This window comes from Grus americana, chromosome 1 (assembly GCF_028858705.1).
Source record: "Grus americana isolate bGruAme1 chromosome 1, bGruAme1.mat, whole genome shotgun sequence".
NCBI classification, from domain to species: Eukaryota; Metazoa; Chordata; class Aves; order Gruiformes; family Gruidae; genus Grus; species Grus americana.
The window spans coordinates 217,299,385-217,321,546 of NC_072852.1; the positions used below are offsets into that span (position 1 = coordinate 217,299,385).

General features: G+C 46.8%; 1 protein-coding gene across 7 annotated transcripts in view; it reads right to left on the reverse strand.

The window, feature by feature from the left end:
• GDPD5 (glycerophosphodiester phosphodiesterase domain containing 5) overlaps nt 1-22,162 on the reverse strand; it is a 170,568-nt gene that overhangs the window by 144,245 nt on the left and 4,161 nt on the right. Inside the window, exon 2 of one of the 7 annotated variants that reach the window (XM_054808873.1) lies at nt 8,089-8,151. The exons of 4 other annotated variants lie outside the window; for them this stretch is intronic. The gene's annotated coding sequence lies outside the window, so the exon portion shown is untranslated. Of the gene's footprint in view, nt 1-8,088; nt 8,152-16,629; nt 16,704-21,727; nt 22,030-22,162 lie in introns of those variants that run through there. 2 more of the 7 variants (XM_054808912.1, XM_054808920.1) reach the window with 2 other exon arrangements.

A 22,162-nucleotide genomic window follows, 5' to 3' on the forward strand; every position in this document is an offset into this window, starting at 1 on the left:
AAAGTTTTCAGATGCTCATCAGCTTTGTACTGCAGGGAGACAACACCCTCTTCTCCTCTACACTAGTAATTTTTAGGAGGGAACTGCAGATGTGCTCTCACTTTTCAGTTTCTTCTTCATCCTAAATTCCAACCCCAAGGCTCTCATTTGCTAGAAAAAGTGTTTATGCACCAGCTTGCTAGAACAGGTCTCGTAGCTGCAGTGTTTTATTGCTGCTCTGCAAACCGATGAATGAGAACACAAAGCAAGCCATGAACTGCACAAGGTCAAGGGATCCGGCTCCAAAATCTACACACAAAAGGACAGATCAACATCATCCCAATGCTCCAGGACAGACCCTGGACACCAGGACAATCTTTGAAACCCAACTATATAAATCAATAAAATCACACACTAGTTTGGGTTGGAAGGGACCTCAAAGCCCATCGAGTTCCAACCCCTGCCATGGGCAGGGACACCCTCCACTAGCCCAGCTTGCCCAAAGCCCCATCCAACCTGGCCTTCAACACTGCCAGGGAGCCAGGGGCAGCCACAGCTTCTCGGGGCAACCTGTGCCAGGGCCTCAGCACCCTCACAGGGAAGAATTTCTGCCTCACATCCCATCTCCATCTCCCCTCCTGCAGCTTCAGGCCATTCCCCTTGGCCTGTCACTCCCTGCCCTTGTCACCAGTCCCTCTCCAGCTTTCCTGGAGCCCCTGTAGGGACTGGAAGGGGCTCCAAGGTCTCCCCGCAGCCTTCTCTTCTCCAGGCTGAACAAGCCCAACTCTCTCAGCCTGTCTCCATAGCAGAGGTGCTCCAGCCCTCGCATCATCTCTGTGGCCTCCTCTGGACTCGCTCCAACAGCTCCATGTCCTTACGCTGGGGGGCCCAATCACATAAATTGCAGCTGAAAGGATTTAGGTTCACTTCTCTCCATAAAATTAATTATGTACCCTATGCAAGAAGGTAGTTTACCACTGCTCAAGGGAACAAGGTTTTAAATACCCACCATGGGCTTCTCCAAGCTGCTTCTTTGTTCTCAAGTTACAGCTTCCCATTAGAGCATCTCGCACAGGCTCAGACTGTTAATAACTGTTTACAGTGGGCGTTGGCCTTATCAACAGGATGAATGTGTTCTGGCTGCGTGCCCCGTTCTGCTGAAGCATGATATAATCCCTTAAAACACATTATCAAGAACTGCTGCTGCTTAACTAGACCATGTGATTTCCACCTAACAGGAGAGGACAAAACCCACCAGTTTGCTGCTGCCTTTCCTAGCTCACTCCATGAGCTAAGCAATCCAAAGCTTATCATGAAATATTCACACCAGGCACCTTTCCTCTTCCTCCTCGGCATAAATCACAGACAGCTCCCTGCAGGAAGCTCTTCTGATAAATGCTGAAAGGACCTGGAAGTTCTTATCTGCTGTGTCATGGAGTCTGGGGGATATTTTGTAAAAGAAGTAGGTCATAGCAAAGTAACTGCATAATCAGGTGGTTACTTACATCCTTATGCCTGTAATATCCAAGGGCTTATTATTTCTGCATATGGCACACCACGAATTGCTCAGGTCCAAGTCAATCCACACAATCACACTGAAGGCCTAGTGAGCAGATGAGCGTCTTTCCCATGCTGCTGTCTCTGATTTATGACAGCTTTTCCTTGGAAGTGTTCTTGGAGAACAAATTCAATCTTATCATAGAATGGTTTGGGTTGGAAGGGACCTTTGAAGATCATCTAGTCCAACCCCCTGCCATGGGCAGAGACATCTTCAACTAGACAAGGTTGCTCAAAGCCCTGTCCAACCTGACCTGGAATGTTACCAGGGATGGGGCATCTACCACCTCTCTGGGCAACCTGTGCCAGTGTTTCACTGCCCTCATTGTAAAAAATGTCTTCCTTATATCTAGTCAGAATCTTCCCTCTTTTGGTTTAAAAGGACCCCTTGTCCTACCACAACAGTCCCAACTAAAAAGTCTGTCCGCATCTTTCTTATAAGCCCCCTTTAAGTACTGAAAGGCCACAATAAGGTCTCCCCAGAGCCTTCTCTTCTCCAGGCTGAACAACCTCAACTCTCTCAGCCTGTCTTCATTGGAGAGCTGCTCTAGCCCTCTGTTTTTGTGGCCTCCTCTGGACCTGCTGCAACAGGTCCGTGTCTTTCTTATCAGTAGTATTCAAGGCAAGTCTACTATTTTTTGGTATAGCAGATGGTATATGGGATTAATATACCACAGAAGTAGAGATTCACATGGCTTTAGCATTTCATCAATTCATTTGCAAAATACTGGCTGGTCTGAGATGGACACTATCTCCATCTATTTTCTTCTTCTCCTGCCCCAAATGAAGAGGTGAGTGTCTTCTCCGTTTAGGCACATGGCTGATAGTTGTTCAAGACCCACTGTCTAGTTCGGCTTTACCTCCTCTGATTCTGGTCCAGGAAGAGAAGATGTAAGGCCTGACAGGAGGAAGCAAGGAATTCTTGGGCATTGCAGATGTAAAAAAAAATATAAAAATAAAATCTAAAAATAAAATAAAAAGTCTTGTCCCTGAAAATGAATGTGTTTTAAAAGGTTTGATATTAGGCTGATCACAAGACAACCAGTTTTTCCTTGAGGAAGAAAGCAGCCCTCCAAAGAGGAGGCTACATCAACTTGAGGGAAGACATTTAGTGGTACTATGAAGTCTGTTAGACTGTAGTCCCATGTCTCTAGCAGGTAGAAGCTGCTCTCAGTTAATTCTCTCCATCAGTGCTAAAACATCTGTTTTTGTGGATCCTGTCATGAGGATCCAGGCAGAAATTATAAAAGAATAAGAGGGACCTGAGCAGGACAAAGGAAAATAAACCAGAGATTAAAGTTGAGCCCATACATCATCAGGAGAGCACTTCCCACGATGGAGAGGAAGGAGAAGGAAGAGAGTCAGCCACACGGGGAACAATTGCTGAAAGGAACGGGAAGCAGCATTGTTTGAGAGATTTAACAATGAAGCATATAAACCAATCCCCCAACCCCATCCCCAAAACAATAAAAATTTAAAAAAAAAAAAAAAGGAGAAAATCCCATAGTCTTTGGGAAGGCTCAGAGCTACCTTGACATCACCTACCCGCTCCGAGCCAGAAGGGAAGAGAAACTGCTTTGTTTGATTTTTCCCTGAACTGTATTACCAGCCCTTTTCCCCAGGAAGGAAACCTTCCATGCTCCCCTTCCCCCTCAAATTCTCAAAGGCTGAACCTGGCTCCTTATTCCACCTCCCCCAGTGAAACAGGCCACAGGACAGCAGGGCCATGTTCTCACTGCTCTGCTCAATAGCTCCCAAGAGCCCTGACGGCGCAAGGAAATAGGAGCAAAATGCATCAGCTCACCGCTGGGTCACAAATTCAAATCCAACCTGGGGTAGCAGGACATCTACAAGCTTTTCAGGACCTTTCATGGGAAAGCCTGCAGACCCATCACATCCCTTGCCTTTGTCCCTTTCATTGAGAAGATCTCCCTCTTTCAGCAGGGAAGACCCCAGGGACGTCTGCACAAGCAGGAGAAACGGGGCTGTGCACATCCTATTTAGCAATGGTAAAACTCATTGCTCCGGCTAACTCCAAGCCTCCCTGCTGTAACATGATCGCAGCTGAATTTTATTCCACTTAAGCCTTTCCCAAAATACCTGTGGTCCTTTGAGGTACTTTTTCCTCTCATCAAAAGCTTTGCAGAAATTAAATCCTATTAGCACATAACAATCACGCAATAACTGTAGCATCTGGTTGTTTGGTTTTGTTTTTTTTTTTACTGACACTGCCTCAGCAGAGACCTTACCATACCTTCTCCTTCAAATATGAGAAGTTCAAAACATCTGAAGCCTCAAAGCATCCTTCTGTGCACAGCATTTAGTGCTAATCCCACCAAAGCTACCCTGCCCTTCACTGCTAACAGTGGTAGTGACCCACTGTCAGATCTCAGGTCTCTGCCCTGTCCTACCCCAGCATCCACGAGCACAACTTCACTACACATAGGACCATTCCTGGTCCTTCAAAGTATAGGTCAGGGCAACCTTTAACTGGTCGTGTAAGAAATCACCTCCCCATGATGGCTGGCAGAGGCAAAGCACTTGCATGCTTGGGCTTTAATTGATCTCAAATGCTGCAACAGCCTTAAAGCATTCTTCTCCACCTGCTTTTTAGTGCTAGAAACATCATGTCTTTGCACGTCTTCCCAAAGGAAACTGGACACATCTGCTTATCATTCACAAGCCCCGTTATCTTTAAGCTTTTTCCTACAAATATCTGTGTGTTTCAATGCTACAGCAGCAACATCAGGTCAGATACCACTCCTTCTTTAATGAAATCTTCTCACAAGTTCCTATAGGCACTCTGGAAATGAGCTTTCCACCAAGCAGAGGAGAGGGACCAACTGAGTGGACTTATCTACGCAGCATCAAGGAGAGGGATGGGTCTGAAGCACAGTGCTGGGGAGACCCTTGGGATGCCAGCCAACTTGATTCCCACCTCTGCATAGGGGATTAATTGTCAATCATGCACAAGACCTGTCCAAGTGGGTCAAAACCGGGAGTGTTGAGGCCCCAAAGCCATGCCCCAGAACATCACTACCAACAGAAAGATGTCCTGCTACTAAACCTAAGCCACCTTATCTCCAGATGAAGATAAAATCCTTCCTCTTTTTTTCCCTAGTTCTCCAAGATCTCAGCCCAAAACTGGAAGTGCAAAAGCCTGCTAGAAAACAATTATATTCCCTTTTGGTTGTCTTGTTCCTTCAGCCAGCCATCAGCCACATTACCACCTTCTCCTAGGTCCTAGATAATCACCCATTTCACCCCGTATCTTGCCAGAGCAAATACAGCATGGCATCCAGCCAAGGCCGAGGGCCAAGAGGACTGCTTGCATGTGCCCTTTGCTTAGTTCCACTCTTGTTTTATCTTAAACCAGGGACATCCATCTGGCCGCCTGTGGTGTTTCACACACCTCAGGGCATGAGGAGCCAGGCAAGAGGAGGAAGGTGCTCTGGCACCCATGGGTTTGATCCTCTGCGGATCAAGGCAGCAACAAAACCACCCACCTTTAAAAAGGGATCTTGTTGGCTCACATGTGGCTTGATATCATGTTGGTCTTTCAAGTCATGGGGTTCACAGCAGTCAGATCTCCCTTCTCTACCCCCAGTTACCAGCAGGCAGTTTTATTTATAAACTATTCCTGCATCCCAAACACAGGAGTGACAGACCTGCCAGAGAAGCTGTTCTCCACAATCCACCGCTCCAGGTTAGAGTTTTGTGACAAGGGTGACTTCTAGAAGAAGAATTTAAGAATCCTGCTATAGCAGCCAGCTTCCCAAACACACACACACTCCTCAGGTCTCAGGTTAGAGCAGCTCACCACCAAAGTTTGCAAAGCAAAGTCAAAATTCTGAAATTCACTTTTTTTGACCTGCAGCTTTTCATTGGCATCTCCCACAGAGCCAGAGACCAGTTTCTAGGGAACACTTTCAACCCAAGTGTTAAGGGAAGAAGCATGCAATTCAACTGTGAAATCTGCTTTCCAAGGGCATTTTCTCTTCTGAAAGCTCAAAGGGTAAAAAAAGAAAACCAACCAACCTTATTAAGCATAATAGGAAGTCTCACAATAACTTTGGGAGGTGAAAGTTTTTTAAAAGGCAGATATTTTTCTGTCCATTATCTGAAACATATTTCCAGGCTTCATTAAGCACATTACAAATTTACTTTTTTCAATGGAAGTGCAGATGCCATTTGATCTAAAGATTAGGATCACATTTCCTTCCTCTAAAGCAAAAGGCAAACATTAGCAAGGACTACTGGGGTTAAAATTTGATTATTGCTTAGGAGAGGTCCAAACTTGCTGAGGCAAGAGACGGGTTTAATAAGTTAGTTGCAACATATTAAAGGGCATTTAGCTACATGTGCTAGCAATGTTTAAATCTTGCCTTTATTCCACCCTCTCCAACACATTCAACCTGGCCAATAAGTCATCCACAGACTGCAGGGAGCTGAGTAGAGCTCAGCACCACAAATACAGCTAGGGATACACAGGAGCATCTGTGTGCAGTGCCGTGAGAAAATTATATTGCAATACTGCTACTCGAACAGATGTCCTCCACAAGACTCCCCAGCCCACGGCCTCAACAAGCTCTTCAGATATTTGCTCCCCACTCAAGGGAGAGCAGGGACCGCTCAGCAAAGGGGTGCAAAGCAGGGATACACCCAGTTTGGGGAGCAGATCCAGCCAAGGCTGAATTTAATCCCTTCCCCGGCTGAGTAAGACCAGTTGATAAATAAAACAAAGGCTTTGGCAACAGGCGCAAGGCAAACAAGTTTGGAAGCTGAAGTCACACCGAAGGCTGCAGACCATGGTAAGCGTTCAGTTCAACACCTTCACAAATATTTTTGCTAACCAAGAGGATGGCTGCCACTCGCTGCCTTCTTCCCCCCCAAGGGTAGTTCCTTCCCTAGGGTAGTTCCACAGTTTTGTTTTCCATTTTAGAGGATGGGAGATCGTTGCATAGCTATTAATTTAGCTAGCCATACAAATTCAGTTGGAGACCTCAGCAAGCCACTAAAACATAGCTGGCAAGCAGCTCTACCCAACACGCTGGGGTAAAAGCGCTGGGACCATATCCAGCCTTCCCACAGAGGCTTATGGAACAGATACAACTGCTCTTCAATAATTTAAGGAGCAGCTTATGGAGCCCAGAAGCTATAGAAACCTGAACCAACCAGGAGACTCACAGAACTCAGAAGAGAGTCCTGCATCTCACCCCAGAGAGTGAGAAAGGCTAATATAAAAAGCTCTCTTTGAAATGCTCTTTGATCTATGGCACCAGGCAGCCTTTTTATCCGTGATACAGTCAAGTGGATGGATTGCAACTATCCAACCATGACCCAAAGCATTGTGTACCTTCATCCAGACACAAAGCTGAGACCTCTGAAGACCTCCGGAAGCCCTGGACACAATGGTGTTCTGCAAAGCCCAGCTCTGACCCTTCTGTAAAATCAAACTTTCGTGCATCAAGCACAGAGAAAAAGGGGAGGGAAGGGAAATTACGGGGAGATAGTACACAGTGGCTGAGCTGATTAGAGCCAGCAGTGACTGACTGAGCACCCAGCACCTCCTTGTCCAAACGCCGAGCAGAACACCCAAACTCAGCGAGAAAACCAAAAAGCAAGTAAACTACATGAAATCTGTTTCACTTCCATACTCATTCCCCAATATACAGCTGGACAAGTGTTGTGCATGCATAGTGAACAAGTGACAGGGGAAGAGGGGAACTCCTAAGGCTCTTATCCCTTAGATCCTCACCCGTACACTAGCTGTGACATCCCTTCTCCAAGAGAAGCCTTCAGCTATGGGATCTGTCACCAGGTTGCAGTTCAAGAAAAATCTTTATAATGCCCTGCTTAGCACCTTCCCCAGTGGAGGCCTACACAAAATGTGCCAAGTGCAGTTTCCTTCTGGTGGCCAAGCTTCTCAAGTGTGGAAATAACCAGCGTACGTGCCAGGCATGCCTCTCCTCCAAGCTCAATTCCTGCTTGTCAGCATCCAGGCTGTGGCAGAGTTGTACCTTTCCACTTCCTCTGCAGTAAAATTGAGTTATTCTAGGCTCATAATTGACACAAAGTCAAACTCCATCTGTTTCCACCAAGATAAAGATTCCTCTGAGGTCGCTCTGCTAAGTACCTGTGACTTTGCTGCCCTGCCTCCCACCACAGCTCTCCTGCACAGGGAGCCGAGAAGTGCGTGATGCCAAAATTAGTGCCCAGATTTCCTCGGCATTTATTCTGGGCTGGTCGCAAGGCAATATCTTCATGCTATTTAAGTGCCCAGACCAATGCAGCAAGTCCAATGCTATGCATAGCATCAGTAAGGGAGGGTCTTACAGTCTGGAATAAAGAGGAAAAAGCAATAATCCCAGGAAAAAAAAAAAAAGAAAAGAAAAAAAGAGAAAGACATCAGGAGAAGAGAGCTCTTTCTGAAGCCTTTTTTGCTACACTGAAGTTTCATAAGTTACAACAGAGTCAGACAAGTATCGCACCCATACATAATTCAGTTCACTGCTTGTTTTAATTTTAATTACTAATAAAAAAAACCCCTACCTTTCCAGAGGTGCTACAGTGCACAGCCAATATCCAGGATGGGAAAGCAGCATTGATCTTTGCACCCAACAAGAAACAAGATTAAAAAGACTCAAGCATTGTCTGCAGTCTTAAAAGCAGAGAGGCTGCATGAAAATATTAGTGAGCTGGAGGAACAGAGAAAGCCAAACAGCAAGAAAGCAGGTGTGCAGGCAGGAAATAAAAAGTGTGATTTTCTTCGACGATATAATTATGAGCGATCAAGCTATTGGGTGACAAATTCATTTGTGCTGTATAAATAGAAGCAGTCAAGTTACCCCATTGCCAAAACTAGCACCAGGAGGCCAATGACTTACTGCAGAGTCATTGCACTTAGTGACAGTCTGGATGCAATTTGATTCTGTCACCGTTACAAGCTAGCGGGCAGGAACGGGGCCAGCAAGACCAGCACGTTCACCAGCACCTTCCTCAGCTCCGCTCGGCCAGGCAGACGCTGTGTGGGAAGTTTTGTTGCACACTTAGTTCTTCCAAGCCAGAGTAACCACTGAAATTTCTAACCATGTTTCCAGCAACCACCCCATGTAGGTAGCCACCCTCCCATGAACTAGCTCTGGTCTGCGAGCAGCACAGCACCATACCCCAGGGTACAGTCCTGGATGGATAAATGTCTCTGCAAGGTTTGGGTCTCTCTCGTATCGCAAGATGTTCCTTCCTCCGTTGCAGTGCATGCGTGGTGGGCAAACTGTGCATTTCCCAAAGGGACAACGTGGACCAGAGGTCTGTCCTTTGACGGGTAAAATATGGCATAAAGCAGCATCATCTAGAAAGATGAGGGAAATAATTGCTGTGTATCTGCATCCATGCAGCCAGCAGCTTGCACTGAGAAGGGTTTTATGAGGAATCCAGCCCTTCCTCAGCGTGCATGAGAAATCAAGGGTGCAAGTCTGCCAACAGCAAAACCACCACCGGGCTTCTGCTTTGAAAAGCATGAGCACTTTCTGAGACAAGCCAAAAGTCTTTACAGACCAGAGTCCTCTCTCCAGCAGAGCACCAATTCCCTCCTCCAAGGGCCACACGATTGGGGGAAAATGAGAGGGAACAAGGTCTGAACACAACCCCTGCCCAGGCAGCCTGGATGTATTGTATTGAATCTGGATGCCACGTAGACCTTCAAAGCCACCACGTGATGGGCATCTCACACCACATCAGAAGCTGTTCCAAACCCACAGCCCACACACCTGAGCCATGCCATGTATCAACCCTGTTACAGCCTCCAGGCTGGTCCCAATTTGACCCAGAAGTCCCTGCTGATGGCCAGAAGCATCACCCTCGGATCTAGCAAATCTCTGCAGAGAACAGTTTGCCTTCCTCTCCCCTCCACATGTGAAGGCCACTGAGCTTCACAGACATATTTCACGAAGGAGACTGGAAGTTAACTTTTCAGTTACTCACCAGCATTGTATGTTCCTATGAACATATACCTAAGTAAAGGTACCAAAAGCCCTTGCTGAGCAGGGGCTAGGAGAGGCATCAAAGCATCCTGCCTTACAGTGCAAGGGATGATGAATCTCAGTTAAGGTCAGGATCTTCATATACCAGCAATGCAAGTTCCTATATTGCCAGAAAACCACAAGTCTGAGTGACATACAAAGCTCCCCATATCTCATGGCAGACAAATCCCACTGCTGTCCCCAACTTGCCAGCAAATAAACTCATATCACAAGGAAGCCCTTTTGAAGATGACATCGTGGAGAAGATTTAGTTTCTTCTCTCCTTTTGCTCTGGATGGACTGAATACTTTAGAGACTCTATTAATATTCCCTCAGCAACCCCCCCCCCACCTCCATCACACCCCACCCATCAGCTTCACACTATTTCATGACAATGTGTATTGTGCTGCTTCCACTACCCCGTGTAGACTCACCAGGTTAGCAGCCCCAGCCAGGGTAGGGGTACAGAGTAGCCTCAAACTCTCTCCTGATTAAATCAGTTTTCACTTTATTCTGTGCTTTATCCTATAATAGCTCATGACCTGTCCTAAAAAGACCCATGGTTTAGTCTGAAAACCACCCTTTTGCCAACAGTTTCAGAGAAACTAAGTCATGCCATTCAAAGCAACCCCCATGCTGTTCCCACCTCCAGTGGACAGGTTATTTTGTGTGAATAAGCACCATGAAAATGATGCTTTACAGTTTAACATCAACCTTAAGATCAGCCTGAGAACACCAGTGGAAAGCTGAGCCTCCAGAACTCAGCAGACCTCCCATGCTCATCAGCTCCAGCGACATCCCCCCACTTATTACCACCCCCACATGGGAAAGTGCCATTTCCATATCGAACGCAAGGAGCCAACACATTCCCTACTGCCCTCCTCCCAAATTATTCACAGAGCAACCCACGGAGTCTCTCTAAACCAGGCTGGTCGGGGTGCAGCTGTCAGACACTTCTGCACCGTGTGCCAACATCTCTCGGGGAAAAGCAGCTAAAGATATCTCATCGTCCTGTAATCAGACCCATAAGACTGGGATTTTACTCCCACCCCAGCTGATCCGTGGTTACTGGGATAGACACCTCCTTTATACCCAGGAGCTGCCTGGGTTTGAAGACCTCCATCACGTTCTCAGTACAGCCCCAGGGTAGTGAAAAGTACCCAGCCATTGGAATGAAAAGCAGCAATGCTCGGGTAATGGTTTCTAGCTGCAAAACACACCACGGTGAGCATCCCACAAGGTGATGAAACAGTCCCTGTGTCACTGCTGCAGGAGCAGGAAGGTTTTCCCATTACAACCTTCACACCCCGCTGACTCCAAAGATACTCTGTGAACTCAGCCCATTGGCACGCTCGGGATAAAGTGAGCGGAGTCCTTTGCCAAGTACCAGCCCCCACAGAGCTCCCAGCTATTTTTGGCAGGTTGTGTTCAAAGCTGAAAGTATTTATGGTATCTAGTTACCATCCATCACTGGGAGAACAAAATAAAAAAAAAATCACTAATTAAGTGTTCATCATTTGGCTATTGCACCAGAGAAAATCAGTTAGAAAAGGGAAGGACGAAAACTATTGCAGATTCCTTTTTCTTATCCCATCCCACGTGCTCCATTTCTAGTGGCCATGGTCCTCCAGTGGGGGACCTGCTCACGTGAAACAGTGACATTATGCTGAGGTTATCCTTGTAACGGAGCAAAAACTACATAGTAAAATGTTGGAGCCAGGCAAAGGCTCCTACACAGCATTTTCCAGACCCCCTCTCACATCAGCCTGTACCACCCCCAAAAAATCCCACCTCTCAGGCATGTCTCACCACCTTCATGCAGGTGTAGCACACCCTACCCATTCCAGCCCATCACCAAAGACAAATCTCCATCAAGTCACCTCCCTCCCTGCAGAGGCCACCCAGCTCCTTCTGCAGGTTGGCTCAACCACCACCTTCAAGTTCTCCATGGCAGCTCTTGGAGAATGTTTTTGCCCACCGCAAGAGGAACGCATACCTACAGAGTGCACGCACAAAGCATCTGGGAACAGAAATTGCAGGACAAGGCTTCGAATCCCAGCTTCATCACAAGCTCAGTGGTACGGATACTCAGGTAGATTTGGTTTAAGCATCTCACCCCCTGATGGAAAGAAAATGGGATGCTGTGTGGTTGAGGGTCTGCACCCAAAAAGGCACCCACGGTGCATTGGAAGCGCTGCCGACAGTGAGCTGCAGTCAACCTGCTAAAAGTACTCTGAACATATCATTGGAGTTGTACTCCCACTCGTTAAAGCAGGCACCTGAAAAATTGAGTTTGCTAGCTCAAACTAAGAGTACCACAGTGGGAAAAGGCAGCCCACCTAAGGTCAGGTCCTTTCCAGGAACAAGCCTCTCTTTCCTTCACATATGACTGCTCAACAGCTTGTTTGCATGAGTTCACTGGGTGAACGTAGGAGAACGGTGCACGAATACTCCTGTGGTAACACCTATCCTGCGGATGGTTTATACAGGCTGCTAACACCAATCTTCAACTGAGGACACACATATTGACCTCCCAAAAGGCAAGCCTTAGAGAAAGAGGTAGCTCACACCAGGTCTTCCAGGTGCCTCTCCCATCCCAGGTATGTCCAGACCTGGTTGGAAGTGTACTGGAAAGCAGACACCTGACTCCTCACATGAAATCTTTCATTTTTGACACCATCAGACATGTCTGCAGAGCAGTTGTGTCAGAAGCACAATTAGCCAAAGACCAGCACCCAAGGAAGTTGGATTCACAGGAACATACCTCAAGAAGAGAAAAATCTACATATCTGCCTGCCTTTCTACAGCATCCAAGTCTTCACATCCTCCTCCTGCCCCACTGAGGCAGTGCCAGGTCCTTTGTTTTGCAGTCACAGAACTAGGAAAGACACTTATCTCCTTGACCAAAACCACAGAGGATGCCTGCATAGAGCAGACAGATGAGCCCAAATCATCACCCAATACCTCAGACATCCTTCCTTCAGACTCATCATCAAAACATCAATCCAAGACTTTACAGCTATCTCACAGTATCTGAGGAAAAATAATCAACAGCTCAAGTGTTTCTTAATTTAAGAGGCAGGATAAAAAGCTCTGTCCTTTCACATTCCCAGGGTGAAAAAGGAATTAGACAGCACAAGCAAGAACTAAGCCCTCTTCTCTTCAGACGGTAATTTTCAGATGCCTTGATCTTGCTGGAGAGGAAGGACCCGGAGTTCACCAGTTCCCGCAAGCAAGCATCTCTTGCATGGCCAGGGAGGAGAAAGATTTCTGCTTGGGACTTCAGGCTGCCCACAGCATTGCAGAGGTGAACCACTGTGAGACAGGCTCCCAGGTAGAAGCGAGACCTAAGACCCACCAGACAGTATCCCTGAAGCTGCAGCAGATGCACCCGGCTGTGGACAGACCAACCAACATTTCTGCTTTCTCCTTCACTGCCAACTGTTGATACACCATGCACCCACTCAAGCTCTCTTGGTTAGGCATGGAAGAGGCCCGCCAGCCCCCAAGGGCCCAGGGACAACCTGTCACTCCCTGCTGCCATTTGTTCTGCAGGGCCCATGCAAGCTGAGGTGACCACATCACAGTCAGAGAGAGGGACACAGGCTGACATGAGACACCAGCCACCCACGCGCACAGGTGAAGTTCTGCTTCCTATGATCCCATGAGGCTCAAAGCAAACGCTTGCCCTAAAACCCAGCATGACTTGAGCTGCACAGGAGAAAGGTCTAGCTTTCAGGAGGGGAATAAAGGAAATCAAGGCCAAGACATTTTTGTGGGGTGGTATGTTCAGGCAAGTTCTGCTCATCCTCCCAGTCAAACTCTCGCTCTGCAAGGTAGCTACCAGGAGGAGAGAAGAAAAAAAGAAAATCAAACAAACAAAAAACCTCAAAAAATATGTTTTCATAAACATAGGCACTTTCTGACTAAGCTGAAGTGTGACAGGTCACAGCAGGTCTTCACTAAGCCTATGCCACCACGACACCAAGCTATTTCAGCATTTTACAGGTTTTTTATGAAAGCAAGAGAAGTGGCAAACCCTACTTGGTCCATCATTTACAACATGAAAAAAAAACGTTAGAAGATCAAACTCTGTAGCTAGTTTCAACTCTAGAACAAGAAAATTACTTGAACACAGCCCTCATGTTTCATGGCAAGGAGAGGATTTATTACTACTGGGACACAAGACTTTTCCCACAGCAGGTAGCTGCTGCCTTCCCAAATCTCTCACCTGGCAATGAGCCCTGGGGGGAATCCAGACAGCTCAGTAGTCCCTATATATCCACTCAGTCACAGAACAATTTATTTCAAAGCTCAGCCACTTGCAGCTACATTTTTTTTTTTTAAATACCAGCTATGCTGCCTCAGCCCAATGCTTTTTCTCGACAGCTCTGCCATTTAGCAAGCATTAAACCTGATGGTGCATGAGACATAACAGGGTTTTACTCACACCCCTGTCCAAGAGCTGGCTCAGTAGAGCTCACAGCCACAAGTGTTTTAGGTAATATTTATCTCATACCTTTGCTTCCAAAAAAAGTCTTTCATAAACATATGGGATCCATCACTAAAAATAGCCAGTTTGGGAGCAGAACATCTCATCAGCTTCAGGCAATGCTGAAGCACAGCAATAAGTTTTAAGGGAGCCAGGTAAAAAGGAGCCAGCAGAAGACAACAGTGGCCGAGCTGAGACATGTACAAGGAGAATGTGAAGTCCAGCTTCTTGACCAAGCACCGGGACACTCCCGTGAAACAGCAACACTCAGATAAGAGCTTTCCTCTCCACCAGATGCTCCTCCTGGGACTCCAGAAGCCTTTGCAAATAATTATCTTATGGAGCCTAATAAAGGGTTGGCAGGGGGGCGAACAACAACCCAACAACACATGAGCAAATAAATTGGGCTGAGGTCCAGATTTGATTCCAGAGCCTGGAAGGTTACAGGTGAGATGGTACACATACAACATGATTTAAGCAGTGCTTGCTGCCTCCTCCTACCACCACTTGCTTATTTTCTCTTCCTCTTAGACCTAATCCCAGGCTCCACCACAGCTGTATTTCACTTCCAACTTGAAGCAGAAAACTTCTTCTAAGAAGTATGAAATGGGTCAGGGATCCAGTTAGCAGGTCTCAAGGTAAAAAGAGGATTTGAAATCACTGCAACAACCTTCCCTTGATCCAAAAGTCTGGTTTGTGATTTCTGACTGCAATATTCAAACAAGAGACACTTCACAGGTGTTTGAGCTCTAATAAGTACTAATAGATGCTCTTTCTCCCCAGCTTTACAACATTTGGAGTCGATTCAGATATAATGGTTAGCATATCAATTCTGGTAGAAATCAGATGGCTTTGCTACCTGAGGTACTGGAATTGGATAGCCCCAGGAACTCACATTTTCACTTATTTTATCTACAGCTTTTTTGGATTAGGTTGCTATCAGAAAGCCAAGTTAGAAACACTGGATGCTGTGTTAAATCCCATTAGCTGATTACACATCTGAGCAGCAGCGAGTGTTTGCTGAAAAAAATGAACCCAACTGCCCAATTTGGGAACCAAACGGTCACACTGACCTTGTGCAGAGCAGCATGTAACAGCAGCAAACGTTTGCTTCCACTTTTGCCAAAAGCCATCTCTTTCAGCAGCTCGGACTATCTGTAGCACAACCAGAGCTCATGTTCCTCAGACTAACCCTGGCTCAACCAGCCTAAACCCCAGAGCAAGGCTTTGCAGAGGGCAGGCATGTTTCTGCCATCATACTACTGCAAGCATCACTCTTGCCAAGTCCCAGCTCCTCCCCTCCTCCATCTCCTGCCATGCCACCGGTTGGTTCAAACCAGCCTTCTTCATGCCCTTCTAGAGAACCCCTCCCAACACATCAATACAACAGAAAAGGAAATTAAAGTTATTCTAAAACTAGAATAAAAATAAAGCCTTCAAGAGCAGGGTCTGGGACAGCCTAACGCACACAACAACCAGGACTGATTTGTCCTGTGTTCACAACCAAGGGGACGCCCATGCAAGAGGACAGCAACCTAGAAAGACCTTCCCGCCATGACCAACAGCAGGCAAACCTCAGGTTTGACTCTCCCATGTCTTTCTGCACATTTGTGGCATTGCTGGCAGCAGTCATGGAAAAACAACAGGGAAACAAACAAGGAAAGTGCCTTCCCACCCCGGCTCCACTTCCCAGCAGGAGCAGCCAAAGAAACAGGCTCCCTTTTCAGGTCCTTGACTTGTTCTTGGCTGTCTGGTTTCAACCTCCAGGCTCCATCCCTCCTGGAGAAGGAGCTTTTGCAGAGGCTGGAGATGAACATTTTCATTTCCTCATGCCAAAAGGAAAAGGAAACTTCTAAACAGCTGTTCTGATTACACCACTCTCCTGTAAAGCAGGTATCACCATGTCTCCCACTTGGGGAGTTTAGCACAAGAAAATAAACCCTATTCACAGTTTTAGAGAGAAGCTGTGGACACCCACCCTCTGGAGAAGGCTCCGGGTTGCAGATCCCAAGAGGACGGAGATGTCTACATAAGCGTGGAGTGAGCCACCCAAATTTGAGGAGGACAAGACATGCCCACACTCAGGCTGCAGCAGCCTCTCCGCTCATCCAAGTGCATTCAGGCAACACATGGGGGCTTCTGGGAATTACATGACCCCAAATCAAGGTTGGAGCCAGGTGATTCCTGGCCCAGGTCTACAACACTGTACCCTTTACTAGCTTCAACCCATGTTTTTGCCATCCTTGCAGAGCTCAGTGCCCTGAAAGACCATCAAGCCAAGTCAGGAGAACTGTCCTCCCTGCACTAGTGTTCAGTAGTTGCACAAAAGCATCAGGACATCTTTCTCCAAGCAAAGAGCAGACTGGAAAGATGCAAGAAGATAGATCCTTCAATTTAATTCAGTCCACATTGAGACCAGCTACCACCTTCATTAAGCGTCAGCCGGCTCATTACATGCACATACAGCACAGTAACCAGCCAGCTCCATTTAAGATGCATGCTTGACCAGTTTACAAGCCTCGTTCCCCGAATTGTCCACTTTATGTATATAAAAAAAAAGCACATTCAAGAGAGACTTACAGAGCAGCAGCACTTCCATCGCGATTCCTCATCGAACATTTCTGTACTGCTAAAGGACCCGAAACACCCACATCTCTCCAGCCTTGCTGATCGTTAAAGTTTTAATAGTGCTGATAAGCTCTCAGCTGGAACAGCTCTTGCGCACAGTGAGTTTTATCTGCCACAGGGCACAGTTGTTACAAAGCCTTCCTTATCACTATTGCAAATATCAGCAGAGATAGAGAGAAGCACGTAATGCCCGGGAAAGGAAGGTGCAGAAGTACAAGTGGACACGTCGTCTTTTGACTCCGTTTGCCCAAGCTCATGACCTCAGGGGCTCCCTGCTCCTCACCCCACATACCCTCAAAAACTCCACAGCCCCCAGCGAGGACAGCCCTACATCCAGCCCGCAAATTGCTCAAGGAGAGGAGCGGAGCAGACTCCAGACCTTAAGCCAGTGGTCCAGATCTGTCCCTCCAGGGAACATGCAGCTGAGCTACAAAGTTCAGAGAAATAGGGAAAAAGCCAGTATTTTCTCTGAGTTGGGGGGAAGAAGCCAAGAAAGCATAAGTGATGGTCTCATGGGTCCAATACAGCACTCGGTACAACCAGACTATTACCCCAGAAGTTTGGATTTAAAGACTCTTGTGATAGAAGGGGTTTAACATTGTAAGACAAAACTTTTAGAAATATAGAGGACTTCCTCTGGTTTAAGCTTATTCTGCTCTTAGAAGTGGATTTATAACTGATCGCTGCAGGACATCTCTAAGAAAGTTTGGACATCAGGTTACAGCTTCACAAAAAACCTCAAAGGCTTCATTCCTGCTAACTAATCACATTCCCCACGGTAATATAGCAGCGTTTAGCACATCGAGATAAAAACCACGAGGGGTTTTCAGCCCAGCAGAAACCTTTGCTTTCAGGTCACGGGCTCAAATCCAGCCTTGCTATTAACCAGATGACGTCTCCCACACACACACACCTCTCACCCCTTACCAGCATTTATCACCCTGCTCCAGGTGACACTGGGGCAGGTCACCAGCATCATTAAGGCTTCCTAATATATCAGCATTCAGCCAAGTATGGTTTGAGATCAGCGTGCACCAGACCTTTCCCAGCATGGCAGATGGACTGTAGCAGGCAAGCTACACCATGGAGGTGACTCCTAACAAACAGCGTTTCCAAGCGGCAGCAACTTGTGGTGGAGCTGGAGTTGCATTACAGACCCAGCGCAGAATCACAACAGAGAAGGCTTTGAAGGCTGGAAACTCAAAACAGAATGAATCAACCTCGCATTCGAGATCAACAGATTGCACTCCATGTCCTTCTCTTGGGGGAGAAGAAAATGTATGTTCAGATTTGATCTAGGTAGGCATAATGCCCCAAGAGCTCTGACAGCTCCTAGCTAGAGGCCATGTATTTTAATCTTCCCTAGAGAGACAAAAATAACGCAGTAAAAGGCTCCCACTTCCCCCAGTTGCTGGCATCCCCTGCCCACTTGTTAGTCCATGTGGGATCAGTCACTGGTACCCTTTGTGCCACGGCAGGTGGTCACGTGAACTCCTGCCGTGTTTTTCACGCCCTAAAAAAGAGGCTATTTAACAGCTTCTTGGTGGTGGTCTTCACTGCCCAGAGAAAGATATTGCTCCTTTCCACCCCCCAAGCAAGCACCAAGCATGTCCCCAAGTGCCACAGGTGCCAGCAAGCATGATGGCTTCGCAGGACTCTGCGGTACAGCAAGAACAGGATTGCACCCAGGTTTCCCATGCTGGTTACCCCCATCCTGGTGGCACTGCCACCTTCTCCCCAACCCCCTCACCCTTCAACAGGGAGAGCAATTTTCCAGGCTACATCGAGTTAACAGAGTGGTGTTACCAGATACGTCCATTCGCTTCAGACAATGCTCACAGCTCAGTTAAAGACTTTTGCCTTAAGTAAAGAAAAATGTTGGTAGATGCTAAATCCTAGTCACCAAATGCAAGGTGTTCTAGCTGGACTTTTTTTTTTTAAAGGCTCTCAAGTTATACATGTTGGCCCCATTGACAACATCTAGGAAGTTGAACAGGTTCCTGCTTCCACCACAGCTCCCGCGACAGCAGGAGAGATGCCCACCCCCCTCAGAGGCTTTTGTTGGGAATGGTTTGCACCAAAGGCACAAAGACCCTCTTGCATCCAGAGACTCCCTTCCAGCTCCAGAGGTCTAGCAAACAGAGCAAGTTCTGAGCTCCTCGCCACCCATGTTACTCGTCATACCCCACGCAAGCTCAGGACCGAAGCTGAAACCACAGCACGTTGCAGAGCTGGTACTTGCCCGGGTACAGACGCAAGGAAAGACATTTCCTTGGATTCTGGCCTTCAGCCGCACGGCTCCTGCCCATGTTTTCAGGGACAGCGGCTCTGTTGCTATAGTCCCACAAGCGGCTTTATTTTTCTTTACAAAGCAAAACTGTTTAAGGAGAACGCACACAGTTTGCGTTTCAGGAACACGCGTCTACGCGGCAGCGTGACCTTGCAAGGCTTGACGGCTTGCCTGACAGTGTAAGAGACACCAGAGCACACTTATTCCCATCACATTAACATTTTAACATATACAGCTGTCTTAACCACAAGTACACTGCATTCCTTTAACATATAGCTCTCCAAGAGCAAGAGCCTGGAGAGCCAAACAAAAAAAAAATCATCCTTATGCAAAGGAGACAGATTAGGAAACACTTGTGATAAGGGAAAGTATCTCCAGCCGAACTGTCAACCTTGCACTTTAAATTAGGCTTTTAATGAGGACTGCAAGCACTCTGCATTTCAGTGATTAACTCAGAGCTAAATTTGAGTATAGGTGCTTCGTTTTTAACGCAGATTCTGCCTCCAGGTTTCAGGCAGGAGCAGAAACCGAGGAGAAGACAAGCACAACTATGAGAAGTTTGCAGGCTGTCAGACACCAGCAACTTTTGAAGCTAACAACAAAGCCCAAGCAGGTGGGTAACCCACCCCTAAAATAAGAGCCACCCACCATTTCATATTTACAGAGAATCAAATGCAAGGTAGCAGTGGATTGGGAGCTCACAGGATCCAGCTTGTGAGCGTAGGGAAAAATGAGACAGTAATACATATATTTTTGGCAGGCATTTTGATATCTGTGCAAAAGCTGGAAAACAGGGCTTACAAGTTCAGTGTACTAAGCGCAGCGCAATCCTTTACAATAAATGTAATTTGCATGTGAACAGCAACACATCTAAAAATAGACGTTTTGAGAAGCCATAGGTCTTGCCCTACCTCTTGACTTGACAAATTCCAGCGCCCCTAGCAAGCCCAAAACCATCTACAGATTACAAGGACTATTCAGCCATTATTACTGTGCAGATCTCAAAGCTCAATCAGCCAGCTCATGGCTGGATGGAGGAATCAGAACCCAAAAAGCTTGAGAGAAATGGAGCAAATCACACAGCTGGATTTCTGCCTGGACACCCAGACCAGGACACGAGTGCTGCCTGTTTGCTGGATTTCAAACTGCAATAGGTTTGACTGACAGTTTAAAGTCTCATCGACAAGATATATGAATAATTAGTAGGTAGATTGACACCAAAATTCCCACAATACCTGCAAACATAATCACTGCTGTATCAGGCGACTGCCTACAAAACATCACCTACTTGACAGCCTCAGGAAACTTCTTTATGGGGCTTCTTCATACAAGAAAGTAGTTAGGCAAGAAAGACACACTGGTTTTGAACATACACTTCTTACCTTCTCCATAAAGCCTTTTTTGTCTCCAAGAAAGGTCAAAGGGTTGGATGACTCCTTCCTACATCAACAGCTGAGACACACAGGAAATATTTTAATCCCAAGGAAAGTATTAATTACCTCTTGGCAAAAAAACCCAACCCAAAAAAAACACACACATACACAACAAAATCCACCCAAACATCACCGAGTGACCTCACCACCATGGTAAATCCCTGTAAACAAGCCTAAGCCCTCTCTCCATCTCAGAGACAGGATTTGGGCACTGGCAGCACCTCCAGTTAGCATGACCTGAGAAGCCCCCAGCCCCACGGCAGCATGAAGGAGAAACGCTGGGCACAGCAAGGGGACCTGAACATATCCCAGTTTTACCACCATCCTCCAAGGTTTTGCTCAGAAAAGAGCTCTGCAGTCAGCACGTGGGTTTCAGATGGGGTCACACACAAGGAACACCTTGGAAGGGCCAAGCCTGCCCCTTAACATCAGGTTTCTGCCCTCGTGGCAAGGTCCTAAGAAATTCAGCAGGACAGCAAGCCTAGACACGTGCCTCAAATCCTCTCCAACCTCTTAAGTGACCTGCTCCAGGATTAGACCTACTTCCTAACAATCTCGTGGAGCACTCGGTGCATCACCTTGCCACCCCATGACCTTTGGGTACCAAGTCCCAACCGCTAGCCATGGGGCTGTAGCCATCTCCAAGTCTGACAATGTAACATATTTTATTTGTTTTGCTGCAATTCTGCAGTACGCAACCAGACCGTTGACTTGTTTTTAGACTCAGGCAATCTGATTTATGATTAGGTGACTGTCAACTCAAGAGATTCATCAGAACGAGGTAAGTGGCCCAAGATATAATCTATTAGAGTGGCTCAGAAGAACACTTGGACATTGAAGGGTACAGCCAGTCCATTACATCTTTTTAAATGCTACATCCAAAATACTTATTAAAGGAAACTCCGGTCTTCACCTTGTGCTATTTAAGTCAGATGCTAGATGCTTTCCGCGCGCAACCTGCGCAAATGTGAGCCTGAAACTTGGCATGGCTAAAAACAGCGGACGACCAGAATATTTCTGCACTGTGTGTCTAACCTCAGGCTGGGGGAGGGAGAAGTTTCATTTCAGCTCACCAAGGGAGGGGGAAGGGAAGCAAGACACAGGGACCAGACATTTATAAAGAGATTGTGCAAGTCACAGCAGAGTTTTAAGAGAAATGGCAGAATTAAAAAAAAAAAATTTGAAATTAAAATTAAAAATTAAAGGCAAGCTTGCTTTAAGGGGAAAAGTGTAAGATAAAAGCTGCTTTAGCACAGTGTCACATGGTAAATCTGAAAGTGAAACAGATCCTTTTGAGCATTCCCAGACAAGAAGAGCATAAACTTACAGTCCATCACCTCCAAGTCCTCCGGGATCCAGCAACCTGAACACCAAGCGCCAGGCAAAGCCTCGCAGAAAGCCCGGCTCCCGAGCAGAGGACACAGTGGTTAAAGAGCAGGAGGGTTGAATATCGTCATGACTAAGGAATTACGTTAAAACCAGTATGAGCTATTTCCAAGGAAGAGATTAGCTGCCAGCGGGACTCTGCGCAGATGCGGGAGCCCGGTGACAGAGCTGGTGCCCAGATTTGTGCATCACCCCAGGCAGGAAAAAAAAATAAATAATGCCAGCCCACTTCAACAACACCTGGTTCAAAAGCCACCAAAAAAAAAAAAAATCAGTGCAAAAAAAATATTCACAAAAGAAACACTTTTCATAAAACTGATCCTGCCCCAAAGACCAGGCAGGCAAAAGAGACAGAGCTCAATCACAACATGTAATG